Raw genomic sequence first — 18,004 nt, 5'->3', positions numbered from 1 at the left:
CCAGCGTTTGTATTTCTGTCCGGCGGTCTGAGGCTGGTCCGCGGTGGACGCAGATTCGTAGGAGTGCCGTGATCCCGTGTTACATCTAGCTGGCAAGCTGTTATTCTCTAACTGCAATGTATGTGAGCATTAAAATCAGTGAATATTTTTTATGATATGCTGGCTCATTGGTGCGCTTTCTTTCTCTCTTTTTTTGCATGTGTATGTATATATATATATATATTATAAGGGCACGGTAGTGCCCTTATATTAAGGCTGAATCCAACGAACGGATTTTTCCCATAGGGAACTTTTCGGATGGGGGCATGGTGTTTGAGGGACTGCACCTCAAAAGTGACTGGGCGTACTGAGCTGAAATTTGGCAGGTACGCGTAGAATCGTCAACCGGTGCTGCGTGCCAAATTTCAGGGCGAAATATTAAAAAATGACCAATTGGGAGCGATCTAAACTTCCAACTGCCAGTTTTTTTCTGACACTCGCGAAATGACACTTTGTCACCCATGTTAGTCTATGAGGGTTTTTTTGGGAAGGCATAACTCGGGGTAGGGGAACAATTGAGACTTGGGGTTTGTTTTATTAGGTAGATATTGTCCCAGTGGAGTGCCTTTTGGGGTTGAGGATTTTCAGATAGGTACAGTTTTTATTAAATTTAGTGAAACGTCCCCCATTATAAAGATAGGAGCTCCAACTTGTTGCGCATGCGCAGTGCGTCCAATAGGGGGAGTACAGTCAGAGGCCTCACTTGGGTGTACCAAGATGGCCGACGGAGATGCGAGGGGCTAGATCTGCTGCCGCTCGGCGCTGCCTACAGAGGGGAGCCCGCAGCCCCGCAATCCCTCCAAGGGGACAGGAGCCAAAAGGGTAAAAACACCCACACATCCACAAGAATAATTGCGCCGCAGGGAGGGGAAGCTTTCTGGTTTGCCTGTTTAAAACACGAAGCTTCCGGCCGCCGCGCGCATACACACACTGACATGAGCCCGTGCTGCTGCGGCGCTCATGTCAGAGTGTGTATGCGCGCGGCGGCCGGCAGCTGTGTGTTTACACAGACAAACCAGAAAGCTTCCCCTCCCGAGTCTGCAGCGCCGCGGCTGCAAGTATTCTTGTGGGTGGGTGGGTGGCTTGTTTTGCTTAATGTGCTAGTAAGGCTGGTCCTGGGGTTGGTGGTGGGGGGACCCGCTGTAGGTGCCAGTGGTGTAGCAGAGCCGCAGCTGCTGCATGTCAGTGCATGGCCCCCCCCTCACTGCCCCCGTGTGTCCCCCGCCCCCCTCACTGCCCCCGTGTGTCCCCTGCCCCCCCTCACTGTATACGCTGTGCCCCCCCATGTGTATGCTGTGCCCCCCCATGTGTATGCTGTCCCCCCCATGTGTATGCTGTGCCCCCCCATGTGTATGCTGTGCCCCCCCATGTGTATGCTGTGCCCCCCCATGTGTATGCTGTGCCCCCCGTGTGTGCGCTGTGCCCCCCGTGTGTGCGCTGTGCCCCCCCCAGTGTGTGCGCTGTGCCCCCCCAGTGTGTGCGCTGTGCCCCCCCAGTGTGTGCGCTGTGCCCCCCCAGTGTGTGCGCTGTGCCCCCCCAGTGTGTGCGCTGTGCCCCCCGTGTGTGCGCTGTGCCCCCCGTGTGTGCGCTGTGTCCCGCGTGTGTGCGCTGTGCCCCCCGTGTGTGCGCTGTGCCCCCCATGAGTACGCTGTGCCCCCCCCCGTGTGTACGCTGTGCCCCCCCCGTGTGTACGCTGTGCCCCCCCCCATGTGTACGCTGTGCCCCCCGTGTGTACGCTGTGCCCCCCGTGTGTACGCTGTGCCCCCCCGTGTGTACGCTGTGCCCCCCCGTGTGTACGCTGTGCCCCCCCGTGTGTACGCTGTGCCCCCCCGTGTGTACGCTGTGCCCCCCCGTGTGTACGCTGTGCCCCCCCGTGTGTACGCTGTGCCCCCCCGTGAGTACGCTGTGCCCCCCCGTGTGTACGCTGTGCCCCCCCCTCCGTGTGTACGCTGTGCCCCCCCTCCGTGTGTATGCTGTGCCCCCCCTCCGTGTGTATGCTGTGCCCCCCCCCCTCCATGTGTACGCTGAGCCCCCCCCCCCCTCCGTGTGTACGCTGTGCCCCCCCCTCCGTGTGAACGATGTGTCCTTTAATATTATTATTATGTTTCCTGCCCAGACGCTGACCACCCCATGGTACCGCCGGGACTGAGACGCTTCCACAGCCTGCGGACCAGATTGAAGCGCTTCCTTGAGATGCCTCCGCCACCGGGAAGGCAGAAAGAAGCCACCCTGGTCATCAGAGGAGCAGTTGCACCCAGGTAAATCCATCCCCCCCACTGTCCCTGTGTGTACGCTGTTCAACCCCCAGTGCCCCGTGTGTATGTTGTTCACCCCCAGTGCCCCCATGTGTGTGCTGTTCGCCCCCCAGTGCCCCCGTGTGTGCTGTTCGCCCCCCAGTGCCCCCGTGTGTGCTGTTCGCCCCCAGTGCCCCCATGTGTGCGCTGTTCGCCCCCCAGTGTGCCCCTGTGTATGCGCTGTCCACCCCCCAGTGTGTCCCTGTGTGTATGCTGTCCGCCCCCCTGTGTACGCTGTCCGCCCCCCAGTGCCCCCGTGTGTGCTGTTCGCCCCCCAGTGCCCCCGTGTGTGCTGTTCGCCCCCAGTGCCCACATGTGTGCGCTGTTCGCCCCCCAGTGTGCCCCTGTGTGTGCGCTGTCCACCCCCCAGTGTGTCCCTGTGTGTACGCTGTCCGCCCCCCTGTGTACGCTGTCCGCCCCCCAGTGCCCCCCTGTGTACGCTGTCCGCCCCCCAGTGCCCCCGTGTGTACGCTGTTTGCCCCCGTGTGTACGCTGTTTGCCCCCGTGTGTACGCTTTTTTCCCCCGTGTGTACGCTTTTTGCCCCCGTGTGTACGCTGTTTGCCCCCGTGTGTACGCTGTTTGCCCCCGTGTGTACGCTGTTCGCCCCCCAGTGCCCCCGTGTGTACGCTGTTCGCCCCCCAGTGCCCCCGTGTGTACGCTGTCCGCCCCCCCAGTGCCCCGTGTGTACGCTGTCCGCCCCCCCCCCCAGTGCCCCCGTGTGTACGCTGTCAGCCCCCCCAGTGCCCCCGTGTGTACGCTGTCCGCCCCCCAGTGTCCCGTGTGTACACTGTTCGCCCCCCAGTGCCCCCGTGTGTACGCTGTCCGCCCCCGTGTGTACACTGTCCGCCCCCCCAGTGCCCCCGTGTGTACGCTGTCCGCCCCCCCAGTGCCCCCGTGTGTACGCTGTCCGCCCCCCAGTGTCCCGTGTGTACGCTGTTCGCCCCCCAGTGCCCCCGTGTGTGCTGTTCGCCCCCCAGTGTCCCCGTGTGTGCGCTGTCCACCCCCCAGTGTGCCCCTGTGTGTACGCTGTCCGCCCCCCCAGTGCCCCTGTGTGCGCTGTCCGCCCCCCAGTCCCCCCGTGTGTGCGCTGTCCACCCCCCAGTGTGCCCCTGTGTGTACGCTGTCCGCCCCCCCAGTGCCCCCGTGTGTACGCTGTCCGCCCCCCAGTGCCCCCGTGTGTACGCTGTTCGCCCCCTTGTGTACGCTGTCCGCCCCCCAGTGCCCCCGTGTGTACGCTGTCCGCCCCCCAGTGCCCTCGTGTGTACGCTGTCCGCCCCCAAGTGCCCCCCGTGTGTGCTGTTCGCCCCCCAGTGCCCCCGTGTGTGCTGTTCGCCCCCCAGTGCCCCCGTGTGCACTGTCCGCCCCCCCAGTCCCTCCGTGTGTGCGCTGTCCACCCCCCAGTGTGCCCCTGTGTGTACGCTGTCCACTCCCCCTGTGTACGCTGTTCGCCCCCCAGTGCCCCCGTGTGTACGCTGTTCGCCCCCTTGTGTACGCTGTTCCCCCCCCCCCCCAGTGCCCCCATGTGTACGCTGTCCGCCCCCCCAGTGTCCCCGTGTGTACGCTGTCCGCCCCCCCAGTGCCCCCGTGTGTACGCTGTCCGTGCCCCCATGTGTACGCTGTCCGTGCCCCCGTGTGTACGCTGTCCGTGCCCCCGTGTGTACGCTGTCCGTGCCCCCGTGTGTACGCTGTCCGTGCCCCCGTGTGTACGCTGTCCGTGCCCCCGTGTGTACGCTGTCCGTGCCCCCGTGTGTACGCTGTTCGCCCCCGTGTGTACGCTGTTCGCCCCCTTGTGTACGCTGTTCGCTCCCGTGTGTACGCTGTCCGCCCCCCCAGTGCCCCGATGTGTACGCTGTCCGCCCCCCCCAGTGCCCTCGTGTGTACGCTGTCCGCCCCCCCAGTGCCCTCGTGTGTACGCTGTCCGCCCCCCAGTGCCCCCCGTGTGTACGCTGTCCCCCCGTGTGTACGCTGTCCCCCCGTGTGTACGCTGTCCCCCCGTGTGTACGCTGTCCCCCCGTGTGTACGCTGTCCCCCCCGTGCCCCCCGTGTGTACGCTGTCCCCCCCAGTGCCCCCGTGTGTACTCTGTCCACCCCTGTACTGCAGCTGCACTCAGGTAAATCCGTCCCCCCACTGTCCCTGTATGTACAATGTCCCCCCAGTGCCCCTGTGTGTACGCTTCCCCCCTCAGTGCACCCATGTGTACGCTGTTCCCACCAGTGCCCCCCGTGTGTACGCTTCCCCCCGTGCGTACGCTGACCCCCCAGTGCCCCCCTGTGTTTACGCTGTCCTCCTCAGTCCCCTCCCCCCGTGTGCACGCGGTCTCCCCCAGTGCGCCCCCCGTGTGTATGCTGTCCCCCCCAGTGCCCCCCCCTCCGTGTGTACGCTGTCCCCCCAGTGCCTCCCCCCCTGTGTGTACGCTACCCCCCCCAGTGCCCCTCCTGTGTGTGTACGCTATCCTTCCCCCCCAGTGCCCCCCCGTGTGTATGCTGTTCTTCCCCCCCCAATGCCCCCCGTGTACGCTGTCCCCTTCCCCAGTGCCACCACCGTGTGTACGCTGTCCCCCCAGTGCCCCCCGTGTGTACGCGGCCCCCCCAGTGCCCCTGTGTGTGCTGCCCCCCCCAGTGCCCCTGTGAATGCTGCCCCCCAGTGCCCCCGTGTGTACGCTGTACCCTGTGCCCCCCATATATGCTGCCCCCCCATGTGTATGCTGCCCCCACATTGCCCCCCGTGTACGCTGTCCCCCCTAGTGCCCGCTTCCCCGTGTGTACGCTGTCCCACCCAGTGCCCCCCCCTGTGAGTACGATGTCCCCCCCTGTGTGTACGATGTCCCCCCCCCCTGTGTGTACGCTGCCCCCCCAGTGCCCCCCCCTATGTGTGTACGCTCCCCCCGTGCCCCCCGTGTGTGTACGATGTCTCCCTCCCATGTACACTGTTCCCGGCCCCCGTGTGTACGCTGTGCCCCCGTGTGTACGCTGTCCGCCCCCGTGTGTACGCTGTCCGCCCCCGTGTGTACGGTGTCCGCTCCCGTGTGTACGCTGTCCGCCCCCGTGTGTACGATGTCCCCCCCCCCCTGTGTGTACGCTGCCCCCCCAGTGCCCCCCCCTATGTGTGTACGCTCCCCCCGTGCCCCCCGTGTGTGTACGATGTCTCCCTCCCATGTACACTGTTCCCGGCCCCCGTGTGTACGCTGTGCCCCCGTGTGTACGCTGTCCGCCCCCGTGTGTACGCTGTCCGCCCCCGTGTGTACGGTGTCCGCTCCCGTGTGTATGCTGCCCGCCCCCCTGTGTACGCTGTCCGCCCCCCTGTGTACGCTGTCCGCCCCCCTGTGTACGCTGTCCGCCCCCCAGTGCCCCCCTGTGTACGCTGTTCGCCCCCCCAGTGCCCCCGTGTGTACACTGTTCGCCCCCACCCCCCCCAGTGCCCCCGTGTGTACGCTGTTCGCCCCCCCCCCAGTGCCCCCGTGGGTACGCTGGTTGCCCCCCCCCTGTGTGTACGCTGTGCCCCCTCCCGTATACGCTGTGCCCCCCCTCCGTGTGTACGCTGTGCCCCCCTTCGTGTGAACGCTGTGCCCTTTAATATTATTGTTATGTTTCCTGCCCAGACGCTGACCACGCCATGGTACCGCCGGGACTGAGACGCTTCCACAGCCTGCGGACCAGATTGAAGCGCTTCCTTGAGATGCCTCCGCCACCGGGAAGGCAGAAAGAAGCCACCCTGGTCATCAGAGGAGCAGTTGCACCCAGGTAAATCCATCCCCCCCACTGTCCCTGTGTGTACGCTGTTCAACCCCCAGTGCCCCGTGTGTATGTTGTTCACCCCCAGTGCCCCCATGTGTGCGCTGTTCGCCCCCCAGTGCCCCCGTGTGTGCTGTTCGCCCCCCAGTGCCCCCGTGTGTGCTGTTCGCCCCCAGTGCCCCCATGTGTGCGCTGTTCGCCCCCCAGTGTGCCCCTGTGTATGCGCTGTCCACCCCCCAGTGTGTCCCTGTGTGTATGCTGTCCGCCCCCCTGTGTACGCTGCCCCCCCAGTGCCCCCCCCTATGTGTGTACGCTCCCCCCGTGCCCCCCCGTGTGTGTACGATGTCTCCCTCCCATGTACACTGTTCCCGGCCCCCGTGTGTACGCTGTGCCCCCGTGTGTACGCTGTCCGCCCCCGTGTGTACGCTGTCCGCCCCCGTGTGTACGGTGTCCGCTCCCGTGTGTACGCTGTCCGCCCCCGTGTGTACGATGTCCCCCCCCCCTGTGTGTACGCTGCCCCCCCAGTGCCCCCCCCTATGTGTGTACGCTCCCCCCGTGCCCCCCGTGTGTGTACGATGTCTCCCTCCCATGTACACTGTTCCCGGCCCCCGTGTGTACGCTGTGCCCCCGTGTGTACGCTGTCCGCCCCCGTGTGTACGCTGTCCGCCCCCGTGTGTACGGTGTCCGCTCCCGTGTGTACGCTGCCCGCCCCCCTGTGTACGCTGTCCGCCCCCCTGTGTACGCTGTCCGCCCCCCTGTGTACGCTGTCCGCCCCCCAGTGCCCCCCTGTGTACGCTGTTCGCCCCCCCAGTGCCCCCGTGTGTACACTGTTCGCCCCCACCCCCCCCAGTGCCCCCGTGTGTACGCTGTTCGCCCCCCCCCCAGTGCCCCCGTGGGTACGCTGGTTGCCCCCCCCCCTGTGTGTACGCTGTGCCCCCTCCCGTATACGCTGTGCCCCCCCTCCGTGTGTACGCTGTGCCCCCCTTCGTGTGAACGCTGTGCCCTTTAATATTATTGTTATGTTTCCTGCCCAGACGCTGACCACGCCATGGTACCGCCGGGACTGAGACGCTTCCACAGCCTGCGGACCAGATTGAAGCGCTTCCTTGAGATGCCTCCGCCACCGGGAAGGCAGAAAGAAGCCACCCTGGTCATCAGAGGAGCAGTTGCACCCAGGTAAATCCATCCCCCCCACTGTCCCTGTGTGTACGCTGTTCAACCCCCAGTGCCCCGTGTGTATGTTGTTCACCCCCAGTGCCCCCATGTGTGCGCTGTTCGCCCCCCAGTGCCCCCGTGTGTGCTGTTCGCCCCCCAGTGCCCCCGTGTGTGCTGTTCGCCCCCAGTGCCCCCATGTGTGCGCTGTTCGCCCCCCAGTGTGCCCCTGTGTATGCGCTGTCCACCCCCCAGTGTGTCCCTGTGTGTATGCTGTCCGCCCCCCTGTGTACGCTGTCCGCCCCCCAGTGCCCCCCTGTGTACGCTGTCCGCCCCCCAGTGCCCCCGTGTGTGCTGTTCGCCCCCCAGTGCCCCCGTGTGTGCTGTTCGCCCCCAGTGCCCCCATGTGTGCGCTGTTCGCCCCCCAGTGTGCCCCTGTGTGTGCGCTGTCCACCCCCCAGTGTGTCCCTGTGTGTACGCTGTCCGCCCCCCTGTGTACGCTGTCCGCCCCCCAGTGCCCCCCTGTGTGCGCTGTCCGCCCCCCAGTGTGCCCCTGTGTGTGCGCTGTCCACCCCCCAGTGTGTCCCTGTGTGTACGCTGTCCGCCCCCCTGTGTACGCTGTCCGCCCCCCAGTGCCCCCCTGTGTACGCTGTCCGCCCCCCAGTGCCCCCGTGTGTACGCTGTCCGCCCCCCCAGTGCCCCCGTGTGTACGCTGTCCGCCCCCCAGTGTCCCGTGTGTACGCTGTTCGCCCCCCAGTGCCCCCGTGTGTGCTGTTCGCCCCCCAGTGTCCCCGTGTGTGCGCTGTCCACCCCCCAGTGTGCCCCTGTGTGTACGCTGTCCGCCCCCCCAGTGCCCCTGTGTGCGCTGTCCGCCCCCCAGTCCCCCCGTGTGTGCGCTGTCCACCCCCCAGTGTGCCCCTGTGTGTACGCTGTCCGCCCCCCCAGTGCCCCCGTGTGTACGCTGTCCGCCCCCCAGTGCCCCCGTGTGTACGCTGTTCGCCCCCTTGTGTACGCTGTCCGCCCCCCAGTGCCCCCGTGTGTACGCTCTCCGCCCCCCAGTGCCCTCGTGTGTACGCTGTCCGCCCCCAAGTGCCCCCCGTGTGTGCTGCTCGCCCCCCAGTGCCCCCGTGTGTGCTGTTCGCCCCCCAGTGCCCCCGTGTGCACTGTCCGCCCCCCCAGTCCCTCCGTGTGTGCGCTGTCCACCCCCCAGTGTGCCCCTGTGTGTACGCTGTCCACTCCCCCTGTGTACGCTGTTCGCCCCCCAGTGCCCCCGTGTGTACGCTGTTCGCCCCCTTGTGTACGCTGTTCGCCCCCCCCCCAGTGCCCCCATGTGTACGCTGTCCGCCCCCCCAGTGTCCCCGTGTGTACGCTGTCCGCCCCCCCAGTGCCCCCGTGTGTACGCTGTCCGTGCCCCCATGTGTACGCTGTCCGTGCCCCCGTGTGTACGCTGTCCGTGCCCCCGTGTGTACGCTGTCCGTGCCCCCGTGTGTACGCTGTCCGTGCCCCCGTGTGTACGCTGTCCGTGCCCCCGTGTGTACGCTGTCCGTGCCCCCGTGTGTACGCTGTCCGTGCCCCCGTGTGTACGCTGTTCGCCCCCTTGTGTACGCTGTTTGCTCCCGTGTGTACGCTGTCCGCCCCCCCAGTGCCCCGATGTGTACGCTGTCCGCCCCCCCCAGTGCCCTCGTGTGTACGCTGTCCGCCCCCCCAGTGCCCTCGTGTGTACGCTGTCCGCCCCCCAGTGCCCCCCGTGTGTACTCTGTCCCCCCGTGTGTATGCTGTCCCCCCGTGTGTACGCTGTCCCCCGTGTGTACGCTGTCCCCCCCAGTGCCCCCGTGTGTACTCTGTCCACCCCTGTACTGCAGCTGCACTCAGGTAAATCCGTCCCCCCACTGTCCCTGTATGTACAATGTCCCCCCAGTGCCCCTGTGTGTACGCTTCCCCCCTCAGTGCACCCATGTGTACGCTGTTCCCACCAGTGCCCCCCGTGTGTACGCTTCCCCCCGTGCGTACGCTGACCCCCCAGTGCCCCCCTGTGTTTACGCTGTCCTCCTCAGTCCCCTCCCCCCGTGTGCACGCGGTCTCCCCCAGTGCGCCCCCCGTGTGTATGCTGTCCCCCCCAGTGCCCCCCCCTCCGTGTGTACGCTGTCCCCCCAGTGCCTCCCCCCCTGTGTGTACGCTGCCCCCCCAGTGCCCCTCCTGTGTGTGTACGCTGTCCTTCCCCCCCAGTGCCCCCCCGTGTGTATGCTGTTCTTCCCCCCCCAATGCCCCCCGTGTACGCTGTCCCCTTCCCCAGTGCCACCCCCGTGTGTACGCTGTCCCCCCAGTGCCCCCCGTGTGTACGCGGCCCCCCCAGTGCCCCTGTGTGTGCTGCCCCCCCCAGTGCCCCTGTGAATGCTGCCCCCCAGTGCCCCCGTGTGTACCCTGTGCCCCCCATATATGCTGCCCCCCCATGTGTATGCTGCCCCCACATTGCCCCCCGTGTACGCTGTCCCCCCTAGTGCCCGCTTCCCCGTGTGTACGCTGTCCCACCCAGTGCCCCCCCCTGTGAGTACGATGTCCCCCCCTGTGTGTACGATGTCCCCCCCCCCTGTGTGTACGCTGCCCCCCCAGTGCCCCCCCCTATGTGTGTACGCTCCCCCCGTGCCCCCCGTGTGTGTACGATGTCTCCCTCCCATGTACACTGTTCCCGGCCCCCGTGTGTACGCTGTGCCCCCGTGTGTACGCTGTCCGCCCCCGTGTGTACGCTGTCCGCCCCCGTGTGTACGGTGTCCGCTCCCGTGTGTACGCTGTCCGCCCCCGTGTGTACGATGTCCCCCCCCCTGTGTGTACGCTGCCCCCCCAGTGCCCCCCCCCTATGTGTGTACGCTCCCCCCGTGCCCCCCGTGTGTGTACGATGTCTCCCTCCCATGTACACTGTTCCCAGCCCCCGTGTGTACGCTGTGCCCCCGTGTGTACGCTGTCCGCCCCCGTGTGTACGCTGTCCGCCCCCGTGTGTACGGTGTCCGCTCCCGTGTGTACGCTGTCCGCCCCCCTGTGTACGCTGTCCGCCCCCCTGTGTACGCTGTCCGCCCCCCTGTGTACGCTGTCCGCCCCCCTGTGTACGCTGTCCGCCCCCCAGTGCCCCCTGTGTACGCTGTTCGCCCCCCCAGTGCCCCCGTGTGTACACTGTTCGCCCCCACCCCCCCCAGTGCCCCCGTGTGTACGCTGTTCGCCCCCCCCAGTGCCCCCGTGGGTACGCTGGTTGCCCCCCCCCCTGTGTGTACGCTGTGCCCCCTCCCGTATACGCTGTGCCCCCCCTCCGTGTGTACGCTGTGCCCCCCTTCGTGTGAACGCTGTGCCCTTTAATATTATTGTTATGTTTCCTGCCCAGACGCTGACCACGCCATGGTACCGCCGGGACTGAGACGCTTCCACAGCCTGCGGACCAGATTGAAGTGCTTCCTTGAGATGCCTCCGCCACCGGGAAGGCAGAAAGAAGCCACCCTGGTCATCAGAGGAGCAGCTGCACCCAGGTAAATACGTCCCCCCACTGTCCCTGTGTGTACCCTGTCCCCCAGTGCCCCCGTGTGTACGCTGTCCCCCCAGTGCCCCCCGTGTGTATGCTGTGCCCCCCGTGTGCGCTGTGCCCCCCCAGTGCCCCCGTGTGTACTCTGTGTCCCCCCCCCAGTGCACTTCCGTGTGTACGCTATCCCCCACCGTGTGTACGCTGTCCCCCCAGTGCCCCCCGTGTGTACGCTGTCCCCCCAGTGCCCCCCGTGTGTACGCTGTCCCCCCAGTGCCCCCCTGTGTGTACGCTGTCCCCCCAGTGTGTACGCTGTCCCCCCAGTGCCCCCCGTGTGTACGCTATCCCCCCAGTGCCCCCGTGTGTACGCTTTCCCCCCAGTGCCCCCCCATGTGTACGCTTTCCCCCCAGTGCCCCCCCATGTGTACGCCTACCCCCCAGTGCCCCCCGTGTGTATGCTGTGCCCCCCATGTGTACGCTGCCCCCCCCAGTGCCCCCGTGTGTACTCTGTGTCCCCCCCAGTGCACTTCCGTGTGTACGCTATCCCCACCATGTGTACGCTGTCCCCTCAGTGCCCCCGTGTATATGCTGTCTCACCAGTGCCCCCCATGTGTATGCTGTCCCCCCATTGCCGCCCCCCGTGTGTACGCTATCTCTCCAGTGCCCCCCTGTGTGTATGCTGTCCCCCCAGTGCCCCCCCCCGTGTGTACGCTGTGCCCCCGTGTACGCTGTCCCCCCAGTGCCCCCCGTGTGTACGCTGTCCCCCCAGTGCCCCCTGTGTGTACGCTGTCCCCCCAGTGCCCTCCGTGTGTACGCTGTCCCCCCAGTCCCCCCCCCCGTGTGTACACTGTCCCCCCAGTGCCCCCCGTGTGTACACTTTCCCCCCAGTGCCCCCCCCCGTGTGTACGCTTCCCCCCAGTGCCCCCCCATGTGTACGCCTACCCCCCAGTGCCCCCCCGTGTGTATGCTGTGCCCCCCATGTGTACGCTGCCCCCCCCAGTGCACCCTGTGTGTACGCTGTCCCCCCAGTGCCCCCCCCTGTGTATACGCTGTGCCCCCCTTGTGTATACGCTGTCCCCCCAGTGCCCCCCGTGTGTATACGCTGTCCCCCCAGTGCCCCCCCGTGTGTACGCTGTCCCCCCAGTGCACCCCCCCATTTGTACGCTGTCCCCCCCAGTACCCCCCCCCCCCGTGTGTCCACTGTCCCCCCAAGGCCCCCCCGTGTGTACGCTGTGCCCCCGTGTGTACGCTTTTCCCCCAGTGCCCCCCCATGTGTACGCTTTCCCCCCAGTGCCCCTCCCCATGTGTACACCTACCCCCCACTGCCCCCCTGTGTGTATGCTGTGCCCCCCCATGTGTACGCTGCCCCCCCGTGCCCCCTGTGTGTACGCTGTCCCCCTAGTGCCCCCCTGTGTATACGCTGTCCCCCCAGTGCCCCCCCGTGTGTACGCTGTCCCCCCAGTGCCCCCGTGTGTATACGCTGTGCCCCCGTGTGCATACGCTGTCCCCCCAGTGCCCCCCCGTGTGTACGCTGTCCCCCCAGTGCCCCCCGTGTGTCCACTGTCCCCCCAAGGCCCCCCCGTGTGTACGCTGTGCCCCCATGTGTACGCTGTCCCCCTCCAGTGCCCTTCGTGTGTACGCTGCCCCCCCAGTGCCCCCCGTGTGTATGCTGTCCCCCCCCCAGTGCCCCCCGTGTGTGCGCTGTCCCCCCAACCCCCCCCCCAGTGCTCCCCCATGTGTACACTGTACCCCCAGTGCCCCCCGTGTACGCTGTCCCGCCCCCAGTGCGTACGCAGTCCCGGCCCCCCCATTGGCCCCCGTGTGTATGCTGCCCCCCCCCCCCCAGTGCCCCCCGTGTGTACACATTGTTGATGTTGTTGTTGTTGTTGTTATATTTCCTGCCCAGACTCTGTCCTCCCCATGCTGCCGCCGGGACTCGACGGGACTAGGTTCAGGTGCTTCCACAGCCTGCGGCCTAACAGTCTGGTGAAGCCCCGGCCTTGAGTTGCCTCCGCCATCCAGAAGACAGAAAGCAAGCAGCCACCCGGGCCATCAGAGGAGCAGCTGCACCCAGGTAAATCCATCCCCCCACTGTCCCTGTGTGTACCCTGTCCACTATCCCCACTATCCCTGTGCACACCCTGTCCCCCCCACTGTCCCTGTATGTACCCTGTCCCCCCCACTGCCTGCCGTGTGTACGCTGTCCCCCACAGTGCCCGCCGTTTGTATGCTGTCTCCCCAGTGCCCTCCGTGTGTACTCTGTCCCCCCCTGTAATGCAGCTGCACTCAGGTAAATCCGTCCCCCCACTGTCCCTGTATGTACCCTGTCCCCCCAGTGCCCCTGAGTGTACGCTCCCCCCCCAGTGCACCCGTGTGTATGCTGTCCCCACCAGTGCCCCCCATATGAACAGTCCCACCCGTGTGTACGCTGTCCCCCCCGTGAGTACGCTGTCCCCACTAGTGCCCCCCTGTGTTTACGCTGTCCTCCTCTGTCCCCTCCCCCCGTGTGTATGCTGTCTCCCCCAATGCACCCCCGTGTGTATGCTGTCCCCCCCAGTGCACCCCCGTGTGTATGCTGTCCCCCCCAGTGCCCCCCCCCTCCGTGTGTATGCTGTCCTCCCCGTGCCCCCCCATGTGTAGGCTGTCCCCCCCCGTGCCCCCCCATGTGTAGGCTGTACCCCCCCCCAGTGTCCCACCCCCTGTGTGTACGCTGCCCCCCCAGTGCCTCCCCCCTGTGTGTACGCTGCCCCCCTAGTGCCCCCCCTGTGTGTGCTGTCCTTCCCCCCCCAGTGCCCCCCGTGTGTACGCTGTCCCCTTCCCCAGTGCGCCCCCCCGTGTGTACGCTGTCCCGCAGTGCCCCCCGTGTGTACGCTGCCCCCCGTGTGTACGCTGCCCCCCCAAGTGCCCCCCGTGTGTGCTTCCCCCCCAGTGCCCCCCGTGTGTGTGCTTCCCCCCCAGTGCCCCCGTGTGTGTGCTTCCCCCACAGTGCCCCTGTGTGTGTGCTGCCCCCCCAGTGCCCCTGTGTGTATGCTGCCCCCCCAGTGCCCCCGTGTGTATGCTGCCCCCCCAGTGCCCCTGTGTGTACGCTGTACCCTGTTCCCCCCATGTGTATGCTGCCCCCCCCATTGCCCCCATGTGTACGCTGTAACCCCGTGTGTACCCTGCCCCCCCACCATTGCCCCCCGTGTGTACGATGTCCCCCCCAGTGCCCCCCCGTGTGTACGCTGTTGCCCCCCCCATACTGCCCCCCGTGTGTACGTTGTCGTCTCCCCAGTGCCTCCCCCGTGTGTTCGCTCCCCCCACATTGCCCCCCGTGTGTATGCTGCCCCCCCCCAGTGCCCCTGTGTATGCTGCCCCTGTGCGTATGCGGCCCCCAAGTGACCCCGTGTGTACGCTGTACCCTGTGCCCCCTTGTGTATGCTGTCCCAACATGTGTACGCTGTAGCCTGTGCCCCCCGTGTGTATACTGTCCCCCCCCGTGTGCACACTGTCCCCCCCCGTGCCCCCGTGTGCACACTGTCGTCGTCCCCGGTGCCCCTTGTGTGTATGCTGTTGCCCCTGTGTGTGTATGCCGTGCCCCCGTGTGTATACGCAGTCCCTCCCCCAGTGCCCCCATGTGTAGGCAGTCCCTCCCCCAGTGCCCCCCCATGTGTACGCAGTCCCTCCCCCAGTGCCCCCCCATGTGTACGCAGTCCCTCCCCCAGTGCCCCCCATGTGTACGCAGTCCCTCCCCCAGTGCCCCCCATGTGTACGCAGTCCCTCCCCCAGTGCCCCCCCATGTGTACGCAGTCCCTCCCCCAGTGCCCCCCATGTGTACGCAGTCCCTCCCCCAGTGCACCCCCATGTGTACGCAGTCCCTCCGCCAGTGCCCCCCCATGTATACGCAGTCCCTCCCCCAGTGCCCCCCCATGTGTACGCAGTCCCTCCCCCAGTGCCCCCCATGTGTACGCAGTCCCCCATGTGTACGCAGTGCCCCCCGTGTGTACGCAGTCCCCCCCCCAGTGCCCCCCGTGTGTACGCTGTGCCCCCCCCCCAGTGCCCCTCGTGCGTAAGCTCTGCCCCCCCTATGTGTACCCTGTGTGTACATTGTCCTCCTCCAATGCCCTACAGTAAAGCTTCTACTCTCTGGGTGTCATGCTCATTGCCAGGGGTTTCTTGGGATGGATGTCTTGCCTGTTGACAGGGGTTTCATGCACTGGGACGGGTGTCATACTCAATGCCAGGGGTTTGTTATTCTTGTGGCCAGGGGTAATGCTCATTGCCAAGGGTGTGTTATCATTAAACATTTAAAAAATCTAATTGTATTCTTTCACTGAAATTTAAAATTTCAAATAAAAAAAAAAATAAATTGAAAAAAACCTATGAAATTCCAAAGACAAAAAACCTTACGGTTTCACATGTCCCATTAAGGCTTCTTACACATGATCTGGCATTTCTGAAACCTGTTGTAACTCTTCCACTCAAACGCCAAAAAGCAATGAAATTCCGATCATTAAGGCTGACGCCTTAATGGACGTGTTCCTTGCGCAATACAGATATGGTACGCCATCACAGCCTGTGGGTAAGTGCAGATTCAGCACTCTCACAGAGTGAGATTGCTGTCACTCACAAAATGGTGGAGCTGCTAATTCACAGATTTGTGTGCTCATTGGAATACACACATGCAGTCTATGCAACTGAAGGTCTGAGCAGTAAACAGAGCCGAGAGGATGGGGAAAAAGTGGTGTTGATTGGGGTAGGAGGCAGTGTGGTGCAGATGGGGAGGAATAGAAATGCGTAGATGGTAGGAAGGCTAAGCAGCACTGATGGGGGACTAACGAAGCAGATGGGTGGAAAACTGTGGCACGAATTGGGGAAGGTAAGGCAGAGTGATGCGATTGGTTGGGAAACAGAGGAGCAGTTGGAGGAAAGACAGCACTGATGGGGGAGGGGGTTCGGAGCAAAGGGGATAAAGGGAAAACAGAACAGTGTAGATGGAGAGGGGAGACAGCAGTACAGATGGAAGGAAACTGTCATGGATGAGGCGGGCAGAGCAGCATTAATGGAGGGGGAGACAGAGTATCGCTAATAGAGGGGAAGCCAGTGGCACAGATAGAAGGAAACAGTGGCATCTGTGTGGAAAGACAGGGCAGGGCAGATGGGAATAGACACATTGTTGTGGATGAGGGAATCCACACAGCAGTAGGTATCAGGGAAGACAGAGCAGCATGAAGGCGTACGGGAGAAGAAAGAGTAGATGCATAGTAGTTGGGAGTATTATAGTTTTTGCAATTGTGAAAGATGTTTCTGGTAACTGCATGTGAATACTAAATGAAATGGATATAGGTAGTGAGTGTGAAAGATGTTGGACCCTCAGTGGGATAGTTCTAGTAATAGTGTTTATTCTAGCACCCGCTATCTTTGAAAACCCATGCAGTTCCTCTACCCTGTCTGGGGTGTTGCTGGCTGCTCTAGTGTTTCTAGCACAAGTCTGGTTTGCAGTGCTGATATACAGATCACACTAGAAGCACTACAGCAGACAGCTACACCCCAGGCAGGGAAGAGGAACTGCATGGGTTTTCAAAGATGGCGGGTGCTATAATGAACACTATAGTAACTCAGAGGTATAGACAGTTTTAGAAGATTGCAGATACTTATTAGGATGAGTGCGCCACATAACTGCTCAGACCTTCAGTTGCATAGACTGCATGTGTGTATTCCAATGAGCACACAAATCTGTGAATTAGCAGCTCCACCATTTTGTGAGTGACAGCAATCTCACTCTGTGAGAGTGCTGAATCTGCACTTACCCACAGGCTGTGATGGCGTACCATATCTGTATTGCGCAAGGAACACGTCCATTAAGGCGTCAGCCTTAATGATCGGAATTTCATTGCTTTTTGGCGTTTGAGTGGAAGAGTTACAACAGGTTTCAGAAATGCCAGATCATGTGTAAGAAGCCTTAATGGGACATGTGAAACCGTAAGGTTTTTTGTCTTTGGAATTATATATATAAATATATATATAGAAATCCAAATCGACCGGCACTCCTTTAAAGATCTCCCAGATAATGAGCCCCGGTGCCTGGATAATAAATCATGCAAAAATCCAAAGGGAAGCAGCACTCAGGAGGCAGTTTCAAAAAATGTAAATCTGTATTGGAGCTCCAATACAGATTTACATTTTTTGAAACTGCCTCCTGAGTGCTGCTTCCCTTTGGATTTTTAAATATATATATATATATATATATATATATATATAGCAGACAGTGAATCTGGCACTCAGGTACAAATGAAGCAAAACGGGTACAAGGGCTGGGGTGCCTTCCTAGATTAATCCAAAGGATCAGCATAATACAGGAACAAAGAAGAGGCGGCACTCGACAGACTGCAAATAAAGGGGTCCTTTTACTCCAACTGTTTCGGGGTTACCCCCCCCCCCCCCCGTTGTCAGGGACAGACAGCTTGACAAACAAGTAATGCACATATCACAATATATATACCCACACGGACACATGAAAACCCGCCCCAAACACAATTACTTACCAATCCCATGCACCTGCCGGGCAGAGGTCCATGCCACACCACCAGACGGAACCGGAACTGTCCCGAAGCTGTAGCTGTCCCCCACGCCCGACAGCTGAGCAACACATAGTTCCCCTACCAAAGCTCCGGCCGGAAGCTGCTGCACAGTGGCTGACGGGTGGCAGAATAACTTCCGCCAACCACGGCCTTAACATGCGGCCAACCAGACCCGGAAACCCAGCGCAGAACTCAGCAGCTCAGACGGCAAAGGATTGGTTGCCCAGCAACCAGAATGCACTTTGTCTGCAAAAAACAAGAGAATGACATCAAAAATGCCTGTCAAATATCATACATTGCAAACCCAGTAAAAAGACAATTGTGCATAAAAAAAACATACTGTTCATACAAAACAGATAAGACGTGAAAAAGGCTAAAGCATATACAATGTATAATGTGTCACAGATCACACCAGGTAGCCCCGGGTGGTCAGTAACACATATCAATGTTCTACTGGAATCAAATAACAATGCTCACTACAGTTATATACTAGAACTAGAATATCAGGTATTGGAATATTTTATAGTAGTGTTGAGACTGAACCAAAGAAAGCTCAGAATAATTACCCAACATGAGAGTGAAAAAAGACATAAAATTCACAAACAGGAAAACATCCTAAAGGCAGGGACGGATTTGTGCCTAGGCCCGTGAGGCACCGGCCTCAGGGCGGCACCAATTAAGGGCGGCAGGCAGGCTGACATTCTGTTAAATAGCAGCATGGCAC

The 18,004-nt window shown here is 62.8% G+C and overlaps 1 long non-coding RNA gene across 1 annotated transcript; it reads left to right on the top strand.

Annotated features, from left to right (window-relative positions):
• The first annotated feature begins 328 nt into the window (after positions 1 to 328).
• On the top strand, positions 329 to 13,310 carry LOC146058846 (uncharacterized). The gene is made up of 6 exons (XR_014469996.1): positions 329 to 861; positions 2,156 to 2,297; positions 5,934 to 6,075; positions 7,101 to 7,242; positions 10,589 to 10,730; positions 12,627 to 13,310. It is a non-coding gene; the product is annotated as an uncharacterized LOC146058846 (long non-coding RNA).
• The last annotated feature ends 4,694 nt before the right edge of the window (positions 13,311 to 18,004 follow it).

This window comes from Crinia signifera, chromosome 2, assembly GCF_055691185.1.
Source record: "Crinia signifera chromosome 2, ASM5569118v1, whole genome shotgun sequence".
Lineage (NCBI taxonomy): Eukaryota > Metazoa > Chordata > Amphibia > Anura > Myobatrachidae > Crinia > Crinia signifera.
This window is presented reverse-complemented; position numbering and strand designations above follow the sequence as displayed.